General features: G+C 37.9%; 1 protein-coding gene across 1 annotated transcript in view; it reads right to left on the bottom strand.

Moving 5' to 3' along the window:
- Positions 1–3,441, bottom strand: part of LOC122089591 (periodic tryptophan protein 2-like) — a 44,722-nt gene extending 41,281 nt beyond the window's left edge. The window contains exon 1 of the mRNA XM_042659317.1: positions 3,115–3,441. The gene's annotated coding sequence lies outside the window, so the exon portion shown is untranslated. The remainder of the gene's footprint in view (positions 1–3,114) is intronic.
- Between the last annotated feature and the right edge of the window lie 14,065 nt (positions 3,442–17,506).

The raw sequence follows: 17,506 nt of genomic DNA, 5'->3' as shown, positions 1-17,506 counted from the left end.
TGGAATCAAGAAAAAAAAAAAAAACCATTTCAACAATTTCATATTAGAACATCAGCCTCACGGTGCTTTTTAGTCCTTTTTGTTCATATATAAATACTATTACATACAAGAAATGGGTCATAACAGAGCAGGGACTATGGGTACAGGCTTCTTTCCAGATTCTAGATAGATCTCAATGGGCATGTTCTGTGACATAAGTTTGCTGAGATTGGCCTTGGATCTGCATGGGGTGCACCTACCAATAAGACTGTATTACTAGGAAAACAGTAGAAAGCTCAAAAGCCATCTATCACAACCAGTGGTACTGAAATGTTTCACTTAGGTCCTCATTTTCAAAACACAAGTCCTCACATGCCATGGTTATAACATGAAAACATTTGAATTGGTTCAGGTCAAGATGTAAGGAGGAAGAGGAAAACAAAAAATACACCTCCCACAATCAGCAATTAAAAGAATCTAATCCAAGCACTCTCACAGAAATTAAAAGAAAAAAAAAAAAAGGGGGTTACATAACCAGCATGTCAATTAAGGAATAAGATATAAATTACATGAAGCAATCATATTCACTGTAAATAGAGTATGACAAGAAAGCCACTGGGAGGAAATGCTGATTTCATCAAGTGCTGACTTCATCAAGTGCCACTATAAAATGGTTCCATATTTTGCTTTTAAACCATACCTACGATTCCTTGTATTTACTGTAAAAGCATAATTAACATTAGGAATCAAAAGGGTCCATACCCAACTAGTTGGAAAGAAGCTCGGATACCATTGATGATTGAAATTGGTCTCTATCATACGTTTATGAACTGAAAGGGTCAAATAAGAGAATCTATTACTGCTAAAGCATGACTAACATTAAAGATAAAAATAAAAGGGTGCATACTCAACTAGTAGGAAAGAAGATTGAATAGCTTTGATGGTTGAAACTGGCAAGTATCATACACCTACAGATTACACAGAGTGGATTCACCTTTCTACATGTGGGCAAACATCCAAACAATAAACACCAAAGGTGCTGGTATGTGTGACCCTCCAGCCTTAATTTGATTGATTTAACCATGTAGGAAAGATCATGTCTTTTCTCTATTCTGTCATGAGCATCGCTTGTAAACAGCCAATCACATGGTTCCAGATTTTGTTCCTCTCTGTGTTCCTCCAATTTGTGTCTCAAATTCTCCATTCACCCTACCCCAAAACCCTCCCAACCCCAAACACAAATCGTTGGCCGTGAGAGAGCAACCCAGTGCACGAGACTCCTGCTACTATAGGGTGGGAGGGGCAAGTGTACGCAGCCTTACTTCCTCTCTCTGTTCCTCCAATTTGTGTCTCAAATTCTCCATTCCTCCTACCCCACAACCCTCCCAACCCCAAACACAAATCGTTGGCCATGAGAGAACTCAACCCAATGCACGAGGCTCCTGCTACTGCAGGGTCTGGGAGGGGCAAGTGTACGCAGCCTTACCCCTGCTTCGCAGAAGAGGTTTCAAAGTTTTGAACCCATGACCAACATGTTGCAATAGTGCAACTTAACCGTTGTGCCATAGGCTCGCCCACTAAATCGATGGCCATGACGAACCCAAAAATAAGGCTTATCTTTACTTTATTTGTTGTCTTCCGACTAGGGACGGTTCAATTTTTCATAAAAAATAGATAAAACCTAAGAAATATTGAAACCCGAAAAGAATGATTCTTGTTGAAAGGTATAGAAAAGAAGCTAATAAAAAATAAAAAATAGAGGAAGTGAGATCATGAACTAGGTCAACAAGACCCATGAAGTTCTGCTCTGAAAACGATCGTTTTGGGAGAGACGAATGAGAAAGAGGAAGGGGAGATGTGCGTACCTGATCTGAAAACGATCGTTTCTGCTGAGGATGAAACTGTGGATGATGTTGAACTATTGTACCTGCTCTGAAGATGAATGAGAGAGAGGCAAGAGAATGTTCGTAGGTCGCCTCCTCAGTGTTGTCCCTTCCAAAACCCGAAGTCGCAGTTCGTTCACCTCCCCAGAAAACCACGCTGTGAGAATGATGAAAATCGAAGGGAGGTTGCAAGTTCGAGCTAGCATTCACCAAGGAGGGGTGTGAGCTTCGCTCGTGTTGAGAAGGGGAGTAGAAAGTCTGGGGGCTTTTATGGGAATGAAACGAGAGTAGGGATTGCCCTTGTTCTTTCAACCTGGTAAAAAAACAAACAAAACACCTTTTTGGTGTTCTTTCTTTTTTGGTCTTCTTGCAATTTATTCTATACCTATTCATTTTTATTGGTTCATTCCGTGACAATATGAAAATGAATCGGATGTGCCAAACGTATTTCTATTCTATTTGCATTCTCACAGAATAGAAGAACACCAGAAGCATTCTCGCAGAGTGTTAAACAGCCCCTAAGCATGCTTCTTTTGATCACAAAATCAATATGATTACTTTCTATCATTACATGATTCCCATAGCCAAAAAAAAAAAATGGACAATAACAAGAAATTTAACCAGGGGGTCGGTGCTGGGAAAGCAGGCACGTAAAAAACAAAAAAAATCAGAGAAACTAAGGGGAAAAGAGCTCCTACCAAATTTGGTCCGTATACAACGAATTTGAGGGTTTTTTTGTTCATCGTTTGGGGGAATGTAAACCCAAAGTACAAAAAGGAAATCCCCAACTCAAGTACGCCTTACAGAAAACAACATAGAGGAGGAGATAGGGAGAGAAGGGGAGTTGATTGGAAAGCCCATAAATCGCGACTCAGACAGAGAGATGTGCAGGAAAGGCTTACCTTGCTTGGATAGATGCTACTTGTGGAGTTCGTTACCTACAAGTAAACTTTACTTTAGAGAGATGGGAGAGATGGGAGAGGGCAAGAAGAAGGGGGAAAGGGAGAAAAGAGGAGAAGAGAGGTTACTCTGTGGAGAAAATTGGTGAAGACGATGAGAGCAGCGAGGGAGTTTTTATAACCCTGGTTGGTGGAGAAAGTTTCACACAAAAAAAGAAACAAAAAATATTCTCACTCTACTATACTTACCTAGGTACCCTACATTTACTCAAACTCTCCTACTTCAACAATGGTAGAACATTTGGACATATACTGAGAAGCAGAGACTCATTGGAGAAGAGGAAGGTACTTACCGAGAAGAGACTCGCCGACTGCCGTTGCAACGAAGGAACAGAGATAGAAGAAGAGGGTAGTCAATACTCAATCTGAAGTTGAAGCAGCTGCTATGGATGGTTCCGGCAAGATCTGCAGCAGCGAGTCTCTAGAGAAACACTGAATCGATGATGTTGTAGCAACTATGGATGATTCCGACGAGAGAGAAGTTGCGGCGGCGGTTTTTTGTTAACGGCTATGAATGATTTCGGTGAGAGATAAAGAGAGGAAGGCCAAAGTGTTGTGTCGCTATGACGTGCTGAGGCAAGCTGTGAGATTGTTGGGTTGAGAAGTTTGGAGGGTTTTAGCTTTTAGGTTGAGAGAGTCGAGCGGGGCCTTGTTTGTTTCGAAAAAAAAAAAAAAAAAAAAAAAATTGAGACTTATCAAACAATAGAATTATAGAACCCAAAAACACCGGAAATACTTACAAATTGAATCGGACTTACCAAACACTTTTTTTTTTTTTTCAAGCCAACAGTTTTTTTAAGGCGTATGGTAGTACATCTTAGCTACCGTTTGATAACATTTCTGCCGTTTTTGTGTCAAGAAACAGCAGAAACATAAATTTTCGTTTCTGTCAAAAACGGAATTCAAGGTGTTTGATAAAACCTGTTTCTAGAAACGTTTCTGTTTCTCTTCTCTGCTAACCTCTACAACTCTCCTCTCCATGAATTTCTTCACCATAGACCCCATATTCTGCTCTTTCTTTGCCTTAATGGGAGCTATATCAGAAGATTTCGTTTTGGCAAGCACACGAGATGAATTCTCTGTAGTTGAAGGAGCAGCCTGCTATGGGGATTTCAACGGCAAATTCGGTGTAGCAGAGAATGAATAGTAGAGCAGAGATACCGGAGGCTAAGAAGGAGAGGACGACAGCTGGTCCGGCTTGGGTGCGAGAAGTGAGGCCGCTAAGTACAAAGATTCCGGCTCCCACGACGGAGCTGACGCCAAACCAGAGGATGTCCCACCCTGTGAGGGTCTTCTTCATAGAATGGCGGCGCCGTACACAATTGACGCCTCGAGCCCTAGCGGCCTCTTCGGATGCCAAAACAACAATTGAGAAATGATCTCCTCCCTCCTGGCAACCGCAAGCTTCGATTTTCAATGGACAAAAAAAAACAAGGGCGAAGACTGGAACCATGATGAAGAAGAAGAAGACCAGGATCTCCTCCCTCCTAGCAACCACAAGCTTCGGTTTCCGATGGACAAAAAAAATGAGGTTGAAGACTGAAACCACGACAAAGAAGAAGAAGACTAGGATCAGATCTTTCAACCTTAGATCCATGGAAACAAGCATTTATACAGGACGCAAGATGCATCTAGAACACCAAAACCCCAAATCCTCCTCCTGCAGTTGCCCAATTTCAGTGGCAGAGACGGTGGTGATGTTGGTGATGCCGAACTCCTTTGTCGAGTAGGGATTTCATTATTTTCAGAAACAGCGAAACAAGTATGACTTGTTTCGCCACTTGCGTTTCTACGAACAGAAATTGATATTCATGTTTCTAAAAACAAGATAAAACGGAATGACTTTATCAAACGCTTTTTAGTCATTTCTGCTATTTCTAGGAACAGAAACGACAAAAACAGCAGAAATGAAACGTTATCAAATGGACCCTTAGGCAATGTTTGACAACATTTCTACCGTTTCTGTGTCAAAAAATAGCAAAAACATAAATTATTGTTTCTAGGAACAGAAACAGATTTTTGAGCGTTTGATAAACCTGTTTCTTAAAATTTTTTTTCACACATTGAAGGTTATTGAAAGCTAAATGCAGGTTTGTCAAGCTCGAAAAAACAGTCATCCCAACAAAATCACATTTCTTCCCTTTAACATTGGCTGAATTTGCAAAGTGATTGTGAGGATTTTCTCTGCTTACTTCTTCAGAAGCTTTTGGAGTTTGATCGTCTTCTTCTTTTACCCCCCTCTTCTAATTCCCGCTTCTCTGTATCCCTTTCTATCATCATCTGTCTTTCAAGATTTGTTTTTTGGGTTTGTTATTTTTTTGGATTTTCAAAGAATTTTAAAAAAGCAAACTTGGAAAAAGATTTTTGGGAAGCCTATGTTGGGGAATATGCCCACACTCCTTAATGTGTTTTGGTGTTAACAAACAAACCTGCATCTTTAACTTGATTTGATAAAATGTGATTAGCTTAAAAAAAGTAAAATTAGTTTGAAGACACACTTAGAAGAGTTGAATCAAGACATGAAGGAAGAACTCATGAAGACATGACCTTGAAGCCCAAAGACATTCAAGACCAAGAATGAAGATCTCAAGACCAAGAATGAAGACCTCAAGACCAAGGATGAAGATCTCAAGACCCAAGATGAAGACAATAGGATAGATAGTATAATTTGTAATTTGTGCCCACATTACATATGCACGTACCTCATGCATCATAATAGAATGACCTTAGGTGGTAAAGTGCAAAATGTTCTAGTAAAATTCTGTGAAAACAGAGCGACCTGACTCAAGGGAATTTTGGACAACCTTAGATTTAGTATCTAGAAATGGACTCTCCAAAAAAGTTGTGAAAAATTGAGTCACGATTCCAACACAGCTGGTTTCAGGTTAATTTGAGGTCGGACTGAACAGTTATGGTTAAAACACTGAGGACTAGTCAGTGTGGTAGAGTTCTGTCAAAACATGGCCTATCAAGCTGGCAGCTGACCAGCTGGATGTAGCGGTCGATCGAAACTATCCGAGACCATAGCTAGTCGACTGATAGAAAGTCCCAATCGATCGGTGCCTCTTTGGAAAAACTCCAACGGCTAGTTTTTGTCCCTAATGGCTCTTTCTGATCGATCGGCTACCGATGGCAGTCGATCGGTGGTCCCAGAATACGATCGTTAGAGCCTGATTTCCTGTAAAAAATGCTCACTAAGTTCACCTATAAATACCCTAGCTCCTCTTAATTAAATATGAATTAAGCAAGAGCATAAAAGGCACCATGGTAAGCATTTAAGAGTCATTAAGATTATTATATCCTACTTGAGCTGTTCAAGTCATTAAATCCTTATAAGAGCTCAGGTCCCAATCAAGTCCTCCACTCTTTCTCCTATGCAAGTCAAAGCCATAGAGAGGACTTTACATAAGGTGCATTATTCATCTTTCATTCTCATCATTTGCACCACACTTGAGGTATTTCTCTTATTCCACTACTTCTTAATTTTACTATTTTTACAATTTTAGACTATAGTTAGGGTTGTAAGGATTCTCTTATCCTAAAAAGAGGAAGGTGTCTCTCTACCTTCAAAGGAGATTGTAAAGGCGCCTCTCTGCCTGTAAAGGGGATTTGTAGGATACTCTTATCCGTGAAGAAGATTGTAAATGTTTTCTTTCTTACCTACCGTACTAAAAGGGAGAACTAGTAGAATACCTTATAAGAGGATTCTTATAGGGAGTGGACTAGACTCGGATTGAGTCGAACCACTATAAATCTTGTGTTATGTGACTGTAATTATTTCTTTTATTCTACTTTAGTTTTAATTCACAATCATACTCGGAGATACGATCTCGAAAAGTTTTAATTTCTACTAATATAACCTATTCACCCCCTCTAGGTTATTTCAATTGGCATCAGAGCGGAAGCTCAATTTATTTAAGACTATGTTATTTTAAAAGTAAGTCAAAGACCATGGCTACATTCGAAGGACCACCAGAAGGCATGAATGCCTCGAGACCCCTTTACTTAATGGAGAGAACTTTTTCTTCTGGAAGTGCAGATTTAAAAACTATGTGTGGTCACAATATCCTCGTATGGAGAGCCATAGAGAATGGACCAATACACCATCACCAAAATAGTTGATGGACAAGCAGTACCAAAAGATGAAGGAAAATGGACGGCTGAAGACATTACTCTTATCAAGTACAACTTTCATGCAATCATGTTCCTTCAGTGTGCCCTCAACGAACAAGAGTTCAACCGAGTCATAGCATGTGACACAACAAAAGAGATTTGGGATATGCTTCTTATCACACATGAAGGTACAGAAGAGGTAAAGAAAAGAAAGGTAGACCAACTTGTTTCTGATTACGAATCCTTCTTTATGAAAGAAAATGAGTCAATAACTTCTATGTTTACAAGATTTATTGACATTGTGAACAGTCTCAAAAGTTTAGGTAAGCTTACACTAATGCGAAAAAGTCAAAAAAATTTAAGAGCCTTGCCTGTAGCTTGGAGACCTAAGAAAATAGCAATAGAAGAAGCCAAAGACTTGACGAAAATTTCTTTGGACTACTTGCTTGGATCTCTACAAATTCATGAAGTAGAGTTGAATGCCGACAAACCAAATCCTGAGAACAATAGCTCTAAAGTCATCTCAAACTATTGAAGAAGTAAGCAATGATAATGAAGATGAAGAATTCGATATGGAAAAATAAATTTTCACTCATCCCGAAGAAGTTCAACAAGTTCCTCAAAAAGAAAGGAAGGTTTCAACACAAGAACAAATCCTACAGAGACAACTCCTTTGGGGAAAAAGGTAAATCTAAAATTAAACCCAAGGAAATTTCTTCTAAAAATATAGTGTGTTTTGAGTGCAGAAAGCCTAGACACTTCAGAACCAAATGCCCACATAAACCAAAGAAGAAGGCTTATGTAGCCACATGGGACTCAAGTGATGAAGAAGGAAAGAGCGAATATGAAGAAGAAATCACCAACCTCGCTTTGATGGCTATCGGAGATGAAGAACAAGAGGTATGTCAAACCCAACCTGAATCCTTAATGAATGACTCTAATGAGGAACTTTGAGAAGCCTTCGAGGTTGACGCACTCAATAAAAGAAGGGGTGACCAAAGAAACCAACCATCCACCTCTTACATCAAATGTGATTTTTACAAAAAGACAGGACATTCCATAAAACTAGTGTCATCTAGGAAAAGAAAGACCCCTAACTCTCAAATTGAGAGACCGAGAGTTAGCTATACCTACTACTAAATGCCCCCAAAAAGGCAATATAGGTCTCAAGAAGACTCTAGACTTATGCCCAGGTATAGAAAATCCCAACCTCAAAGAGAATACTCTATTGAGAGGCCCCAAAGACGATACCAAGGGTATGGGAACTACCCTCGGAAGACTTATAGACCACAAGAAAAATACCAAAACCAAGGATCCTATAGACCTCAAAGATACTATACTCCTCAAAGATCAAATGGATCTTATGAACCTCAGATGACCCAAAGAAACCCAAAGTCATCCCAAAGGCAGAACCAAAGACCTAAAAAGTACAGAACCACTTGGGTTCCAGTAGGAACTTTTGACACTAACAATGATAACCCATGAGATTATGGGAACCAATGTACGCTTAAATTTCTGTTATAGGTTTGCTTGAAGAATAAAGTGGAAGCCGAATGGGTAATCGATAGTGGATGGTCCAAACACATGACATCCAACAAGAACCTATTCTTAAGCTTACGGGACTACGACGAAGGATAGGTCTCCTTTGGAAATGACAGCAAAGGAAAAATTACTGGTATTGGAAAAATAAGACTTGGAGGTATTTTAATCTCAAATGTTTTCTTTGTGAAAAATTTGAATTATAATCTTCTAAGTGTAAGTCAATTATGTGGTATTGGATACAAAGTAGAATTTAATGTTTCTCATTGTTACATTAAAGATGCAAATGATAATTTAATTTTAAAAGGGTCTAGGAAAAACAATATCTATGTTTGTATGCTTGAAGAATCAAGTTCCTTGAATGCATGTTTGGTTTCTAACCATAGTGCATCATCATTATGACATAGAAGACTTGGACATATGGATGTCAAGTTGATTCAAACCATCGCATCCAAAGATCTTGTGAGGAACCTCCCTAAGATCAAGTATAAGAAAGACAATTTCTGTGATGCTTGTCAAAAAGGCAAACAAACCAAAGTCTCCCACAAGTCGAAGAATATTGTCTCTTCCTCTATCCCATTGAAACTTCTTCATTTAGACTTATTTGGACCTATCAATGTATCTAGTATGAGTGGTAAAAGTTATACCTTTGTAATCATAGATGACTATTCTAGATACACTTGGACGGTTTTTCTAAAAAACAAAAATGATGCCTTCGATGAATTTGCAACTCTATGTAAAAGACTGCAAAATCAGAAAGGGAATACAAAAACCTCTGTGAGGAGTGACCATGGAGGAGAATTTGATAATATAAGTCAATTTGACTCATATTGCAATGAGTATGGAATTGACCATAATTTCTCCGCTACTAGAACACCTCAATCTAATGTGGTTGTTGAAAGGAAAAACAGGTCACTATAAGAGACAGCTAGGACTATACTCAATGAGTATTCCTTGCCTAAGTACTTTTGGGTTGAAGCTTTAAATACAACTTATTATGTGCTAAATAGGATAATTCTCAGACCTTTACTTTTCAAGACCCCATATGAATTGTACTTTGGTAAAATACCAAAAGTAGACTACTTTAGAATTTTTGGGTGTAAATGTTTCATCCTAAACACTAAAAATCATCTTGAAAAATTTGATGCGAAATCTGATGAAGGAATATTCTTAGGATATTCACTCAACAATAGGGAATATAGAGTTTTTAATAAGTCATTAATGGTTGAAGAATCTATGAATGTATGATTTGATGAATCATTGCCGAATAACTTGAATAAATCTCTTGTTGATGATGATGATACCATGTTTGATGAGCTTAAGAACAAAGTTAATGATATTTCTCTTAATGATTCTAATGATGTTACCATCGAAAAAGTAGAAATAGTACCTAAGGAAGTCATCCCTCATATGAATTATCCCTTAGAAAACATTATAGGGGATCTAGATGGAGAAATCCAAATTAGATCTAAAGCCCGAGATGTATGCAATCACACTGCATTTATCTCAAGGATTGAACCGAAGAACATAGAAGAAGCACTAAAAGATAGCAATTGGATTGTTGCTATGCAAGAAGAGCTTCACTAGTTTGAAAGAAGCAAGGTATGGGAACTTGTCCCAAAACCTGATCACCACACCATTATTGGTGCTAAGTGGGTCTTTCGCAATAAACTGGATGAAGATGGAAATATAATAAGAAACAAAGTGAGACTAGTAGCCAAAGGGTATAATCAGCAAGAGAGAATAGACTATAATGAAACCTATGCACCAGTAGCAAGGTTAGAGTCTATTAGAATTCCACTAGCTTTTGCATGCCATAAGGACTTCAAACTGTATCAAATGGATGTCAAAAGTGCCTTCTTGAATGGATATATTCAAGAAGAGGTCTATGTAGCTCAACCCCCAGGTTTTGAAGATCCTAAGTTTCCAAACCGTGTTTATAGACTTGAGAAAGCCCTGTATGGCCTCAAACAAGCTCGTAGAGCTTGGTATGAGAGATTGAATACTTTCTTGATAGAAAGTGGCTTCTCAAGGGGGAGGATTGACACAACCCTGTTCGTGAAGAACTTGAAGAATGAAATACTCATTGTTCAAATTTATGTAGATGATATCATCTTTGGCTCAACCAATGAGAGAATGTGTACTGATTTCAGTAGCAAGGTGAGTAATGAATTTGAAATGAGTATGATGGGAGAGTTAAATTTCTTCCTTGGTCTTCAAATAAAACAAACTGATAATGGGATTTTCATAAATCAAAGCAAGTACACTAAGGAGCTGCTAAAGAAATTTGACATTACCAGTAAAAAATCTTCAGACACTCCGATGAGCTCATCCTTGAAACTAACCAAGGATGAAGATGGCATTTCTGAGAATGTAACTAGATATAGAGGCATAAATGAGAGTCTTCTATATCTAATGGCAAGTAGACTTGACATCATGTATAGTGTATGTGTATGTACTCAGTTTCAAGACAATCCTAAGAAATCACACCTCACAGCTATGAAATGAATTTTTAAATATTTGAAAAGCACTGTGATGTTGGGTTATGGTACCCCAAAAACCAACCCCTTGACTTAGTCAGCTTTTCAGATGCTAACTTCGCGGGCTACCATATCGACAGAAAATGTACCAGTGGTGCCTGTCACTTTCTCGGCTCTTGCCTTGTCTCTTGGTTTAGCAAGAAACAAAACTCCGTTGCTCTATCTACCACCGAAGCCGAATATGTTGCAGCTGGTAGATGTTGTGCCCAAATTCTTTGGATGAAGCAAAATCTCCAAGACCTTAGAGTGAGTTTCGAATCTTAGCCAATCATGTGCAATAACACCAGTGCCATAAACTTGAGTAAAAATCCCATTTTACACTCAAGGGAAAAGCATATAGACATTTGACACCACTTTCTGGGAGACACTATTCAAAATGGCGACATTTCTCTAGAATACATTGAAACCGAGAAACAACTTGCAAATATATTCACTAAACCACTAGGTGAAGAGCGTTTTAGTTTCCTAAGGAAGGAGCTTGGAATTTGCAACTCATTTGGTTGAACGATTAAACATTTTTCATGCATATTTAAATTCCAAAAGCCCAGACTTGAAAAACCCCTTCAAAATTCATAAGTTTTTGAGTTTTTAGGCAATTCTGGAATCTACCGGTCGATTGCTCCTGATCCACTGGTCGATTGCCTCAAATCTTCTAGTTGACCACTGACCGAAAGGAATACCGATCGACCTCCACCATCTACCGGTTGACCACCGTCGTCGAAAACTCGATTCTAGACCCTTTTAAAATCAATTTTTTGAGCCTTTTTGCCTCATTTAAAAAACCCCTTTTGGCCTAAAACCCTATTTTGACTATTCCTCTCCCAAAACCCTAGTTAGAACCCATTTCTAACCTAGATCTCTCAAGATCCTTCCTTTTCCTCTCAAAACTCTTGCCCTTCTTCTCTTCTTTCGCCTTTCACCATCATGGACTCTCACTGCCCACACAAAGCCAAGAAGACCGTCGCTCAAAAGGGAAAATGGAAGGCCTCTGACAAAGATATCTGGTTCTCCTCCTCCATTGCTTAAGAATCATGGGATCTATACATTTCTCAGCACATAGAGCATGGAAGAACCATCAATTCCAACTCTTTGTCCAGGTATGACGTCAAAGACCTCTTTGATGCTTTGGGATGGGGCAACATTCTCAAACTAGAGTTCAACTGTTATCCCCACCTAGTCAAAATGTTCTTCTGCAACCTTACCTTCTCTGGTGAAGGTGATAATCTTCTAGCCCATTCCTATGTTAAGGGAGTTCCCATAAATATAGACATCCAGATGTTAGGAGAAATCCTAGACATCTCTGTGGTAGGGGAACTCAAATGCTACAACCCTAAAACCTATATAGGAAAACTCATGGACATTGATTGTGTGTACACTAGCATCATGAAGGAGTAAACTAATACGCACAAGATTAAGGCGAAGGAACTCACCGATCTAGGGAGGATTGTCAACCTCATCATCTCCTACAACATCCTACCAAAGAGTGGTCATAGAGATGAGGTCTCATCATTCCATGCCTATCTTACCTACTGTGTTTGCAAGACAATGAGCATCAACCTTCCTTACATTCTGCTCAAAACCATGATCATCCATGGTGACACACTTCAAAAGGGAAATCTTCCCTATAGAAGGATGATTTGTCAAATCTTGGACCATTTTCATGTGGATTTCACTGGTGAATCCTTTGAGCCTCTTCCTCAAGAGATCGACATCTCCATTGCTCGAAAGATGCACATCCTTCCCAAAAAGACCACTGCCTCCAAAAAGACTGATGTTGGACCCAGCCAACCATAGCAACAAAGAAGTGATGATGGGTCAGCCTTTACAACTGTCGTCGATATGGAGTAGTTTGGGAACATCCTCCTTGCCCAATTGGGGAAGATGGAGAGAAAGAAGATTGAGATTCTCCAGCTCCTACACGGAGACGAGGAAGATGAAGATGATGAAGGCAAAGACAAAGAGGACACTGACGATGAGGATGAGGATGAGGATGCAGAGGAATAGGAGCTCTTACTCCTTTTATAGAACTCTTTTGTGACCGTTAAAATCATGTTATGTTGTTTTTTGTTTTATTTTATCTTGTGGAACTTAGCTTTTACTTTAAGTCTTTATCTTTACTTGTTGAAGTACTTTGAGATACAATGCTTAACCTACGGTTAAACTTATGGTTATTTTAGTTAAACAATCCTGCACTTTTGTGTCATAATTAGTTTAAACTGTTTTTTTTTCCCTAGCACATACTCAGGGGGAGTATTTTATTCTTTTATGCGGCACATGCATTTTTTTTTTTTTTTTTTGGTTCCTTTTTGCTGATGACAAAAGGGGGAGAAGTATCTCTATATTCAGGATTACTTTAATCTGACTGTTTTTGGAAATGATTTTGGAATTCTGTTTACTGTGTTACTATCATTTCTTACTGTATTTTAATCTGACTATCTTTGGAAATGACTTTGGAATTCTATTTATTGTGTTACTGTCATTTCGTGTATTTGGTTATATTGCCTGTGTTTGTTTGTCATCACCAAAAAGCGGGAGATTGTTGGGGAATATGCCCACACTCCTTAATGTGTTTTGGTGTTAACAAACAAACCTGCGTCTTTAACTCGATTTGATAAATTGTGATTAGCTTGAAGAAGTAAAATTAATTTGAAGACACACTTAGAAGAGTTGAATCAAGACATCAAGGAAGAACTCATGAAGACATGACCTTGAAGCCCAAAGACATTCAAGACCAAGAATGAAAATCTCAAGACCCAAGATGAAGATAATAGGATAGACAGTATAATTTGTAATTTGTACCCACATTGCATATGCACGCACCTCATGCATCATAATAGAATGACCTTAGGTGGTAGAGTGTAAAATGTTCTAGTAAAATTCTGTGAAAACAGAGTGACCTGACTCAAGGGAATTTTGGACAACCTTAGATTTGGTATCTAGAATTGGACTCTTAAAAAAGTTATGGAAAATCAAGTCACGATTCCAACACAACTGGTTTTGGTTTAATCCGAGGTCAGACCGAACAGTTATGGTCAAAACACTGAGGACTAGTCAGTATGGTAGAGTTCTGTCAAAACATTGCCTATCAAGCTAGTGATCGACCGGTTGGATGTAGTGGTCAATCGAAATTGTCCGAGACCATAGCTGGTCAACAACAGAAAGTCCTGGTCGACTAGTGTCTCTCTGGAAGAACTCCAACAGCTAGTTTTTGTCCCTAACGACTCTTTTCGGCCAATCGGCCATCAATGGCTAATCGACCGGTGGTCCCAGAATACGACCAATAGAACCTGATTTCCTGTCAAAAATGCGTCACTAAGTTCATCTATAAATACCCTAGTTTCTCTTAATTAAATATGAATTAAGCAAGAGCATTACGAGGATTATTGTGAGCATTCAAGAGTCATTAAGATTATTATATCCTACTTGAGCTGTTTAAGTCATTAAATCTCTGTAAGAGCTTAAGTCCCAATCAAGTTCTCCACTCTCTCTCCTTTGCAAGTCAAAGCCATAGAGAAGACTTTACATAAGGTTCATTATTCATCTCTCATTCTCATCATTTGCACCACACTTGAGGTATTTCTCTTATTCCACTATTTCTTAATTTTATTGTTTTTACAATTCTAGACTGTACTTAGGGTTGTAAGGATTCTCTTATCCTAAAAAGAGAAAGGTGTTTCTCTACCTCCAAAAGAGATTGTAAAGGCACCTCTCTACCTGTAAAGGGGATTTGTAGGATACTCTTATCCGTGAAAAAGATTGTAAAGGTTTTTTTCCCTACCTATCGTACTGAAAGGGAGAACTAGTGGAATACCTTATAAAAGGATTCTTGTAGCGAGTGGACTAGACTCGTATTGAGTCGAACCACTATAAATCTTGTGTTATGTGATTGTAATTATTTCTTTTATTCCATTTTAGTTTTAATTCGCAATCACACTCGGAGATATGATCTCGAAAATTTTTAATTTCCACTAGTATAACCTATTCACCCCCTCTAGGTTATTTCAGCCTGGTGTTTCAGAATAGAGATCCAATTTTTTTTTATTTTTTTATTTTTGGTTTTTTTTTGAACCTTTTGTAGATTTTCTTTAAATTTGTTCAACTGAGAGGGTTGTTTTTCTATCCCTCAGGTTGATTAATGGTTCTAGGTTTTAGAAGAAACTTGTAAAGAAAAAACCTTTTTGATTTTAGGGTTTCAAATTTCGGTTTCTTTTTTTTTTCTGAAAACTTTGTTTGTTCTTTGGTTTTGTTAAGAAATAGGTGTGTTTTTTTTTTATTTGGTAGCAATCATTCTTTTTCTCTCAATTGTTTGATTCAGAAGTTATGGCAGTAGCTATAGATATCTACAATAATAGACCTATATTATCAGATCCCTTCAGAGAGGAGCTCATGAAAGCACTAGAGCCTTATATCAACAGTGCATTTGCTTCCTCTGTAACCCCTTCAACTTCTTCTTCATGTCCTTCACCTTCTTCTTCTTCTTACCCCTTCTGCTCTTTCTCTTCTCAACCCCAGTTATACCCTGATTCTTGCTCGACATCGACTACCCAAATGTTTTCTCCAAGGTTCTCGATCGAAGACCAGTTTGGTCCAGTGCAATCAGGTTCATCAATAGGGCTAAATCACCTTAACCCTTCACAGGTTCAGTAGATTCAAGCCCAGATAAAGTTCCAACATCAACAACAATAGATGGCTGCCATGGCTACTGATTCCATCCAGAACCAGAGGTCATTTCTTGGTGGAGTACGGCTGCAGCTAGCGGTGGAGCCGACGTTTGAGGTTCACGTGTGGGTTAAGTTTTTGAGTGAATGTTGTTTCTGGAAACGGTGAAACGAGTGGGAGTTGTTTCATCAAATCCATTTCTTGAACCATAAAGAGTTATAAATTCCTATTTCTATTCCTAAAAATAAGTGAAACGGAATGCAGTTATCAAACGCTTTTGTTCCTGTTTCTCCATTTCTCGAAATAGAAAGATGCAGAAATAGCTGAAAGGAAATGTTATCAAATAGTCCCTTAATAGTATTATACGTATTTTTATATGGGTTTCCACAGAATATACTTTTTTTTTTCCTAATCTACTTCTGGAGGAGTAAGAGAATTCCCATCCTTACCCTCATTCTTGTTTTGTTCTGGAGGATAGTGTGTTTCCCTTGTGGGAGGTCTTATCTTCAGTTCTATTCTAGTTTTCTCATCTAGCATCTAACCCCTAATGGAAAGGGGTGCAGTCTGGGTTCTAGTTCTGAAGCTAAAACTCTATGTATGGGAACATATTTTCAATTCTTTTATGCAGGTCCCTAATAAGATTCTATCATATTCTATCATGGCATAACATCACATTTATATAAGACATATGATACATACATGGCATGTCATTAATATTAAGGTATGAGAAATAACATATATAATCTTCAAAACACCATAACAACATTCACAACATATTAACATGAGAGAAATCCTTATATCATTTCACATAATAATGTAAGAGGCATATCAACCAAGTTAAGCCTATGAATTAACTCACCTTGATTTGTTGTATAAAATTACCAGATCTCTAGTCCCTCTTCCATAAGTGTATAGTCCCTAAATATGCTCACCTAACACATTATATTCATATTTTTCAGATTATGTCAAATTCTATGTATAACTCTTTTCTACTTCCATAACATCTAACATAGATCATCGATATAAAATAAATTATATATCCTTAAAGTAGACCTAAAATATCATAATTTATTAGGACTTATCTCTAGATTAGGTTTTTGAAACTTTTCAAAATAGGCCTCAACATAAGGTACGACACAGTGACCATTTCTGTTAAACCGAAATGACCGCAGTGGATTAAAACTATTTTTCCCCCTCTTCCAGAAACCAAATGGGTCTAGGATTTTTGTGAGTAACACTAGACTAACAAATAAACAAATCATTAGAATGATTCATTCTCAAAATCACTTTTTAATGCATTTAAAATATAGACACAATGACTGGTACATGCATTGGACAGAATTGACAACAGTACAATGAAATTCATTTTCTCCCTCTTTTGTAAATCAAATGGATTGGGTATTTTTATAGGTAAAACTAGACTAATAGAGAGAAATATGATTCATTAGAAGGATTCATATTCTAAATCGGTCTTTAAATCATCCAAAAAATATATACAAGAACTGGCATATGTACTAGACATATGCACTAGACAAAGTTGACAACAATCCAATAAAAATATATTTTCTTCCTTTTCTATAAATCAAATGGAATAGGGAATTTTATGGGTAAGATTAGACTTTTGGGGCTATCACATATAAGAAAATCATACTAAAAAAACATTCCTAGGTTGCGTATTCCTAAGGTCCAATCCCAGCATCCAGAATCCGTCAGATTTCTAAGGTATGGTAAAAAAAAAATACACAAATACCTCTTACGAGAATCAAAATGAGCCATTATTTCTCCTAGGTGACTGATTATTTTTTAAATATGTACAAACAATATCATGCCTAAA

The sequence above is a fragment of the Macadamia integrifolia genome, chromosome 9 (assembly GCF_013358625.1).
Source record: "Macadamia integrifolia cultivar HAES 741 chromosome 9, SCU_Mint_v3, whole genome shotgun sequence".
In the NCBI taxonomy this organism is placed as follows: domain Eukaryota; kingdom Viridiplantae; phylum Streptophyta; class Magnoliopsida; order Proteales; family Proteaceae; genus Macadamia; species Macadamia integrifolia.
Note: the sequence above shows the minus strand (reverse complement) of the source record. Positions and strands in the feature narration are given on the sequence as shown.